General features: G+C 39.4%; 1 protein-coding gene across 1 annotated transcript in view; it reads left to right on the top strand.

Annotated features, from left to right (window-relative positions):
* The window catches only part of LOC111646870 (protein NLRC3-like), a 20,897-nt gene that overhangs the window by 2,928 nt on the left and 17,680 nt on the right, over nt 1–289 (top strand). The gene's annotated exons all lie outside the window — the stretch shown is intronic.

Here is a 289-nt window from a genome sequence, read left to right on the forward strand (position 1 = left end):
TTATAATCATATCTATACTATTCAAACTTACGTAACTCATTCCACAACCAAGGGGGCTAAAATATTAGGGGAACATCAAGGTATGAGTCTTCTAGAGGATCGTCTGTTTCCTAACAACCCGACAGTAAGAGCTTGGCATTAACAGCAGGGACATGATAATTATGATGGAAACAGTGCATCATTAAACAACAAAAAAAACAAAACAAAACTTACTCTGAGTAAATCATGGACATCATCAAACAAAGAAGGTGAGCAGCACGCCACATCGCAGCGGACAACAGGTGAGCAG

Source organism: Seriola lalandi, unplaced genomic scaffold (genome assembly GCF_002814215.2).
Source record: "Seriola lalandi dorsalis isolate HSWRI2012SDOR001 ecotype SW California unplaced genomic scaffold, Sedor1 jcf7180002054977, whole genome shotgun sequence".
Lineage (NCBI taxonomy): Eukaryota > Metazoa > Chordata > Actinopteri > Carangiformes > Carangidae > Seriola > Seriola lalandi.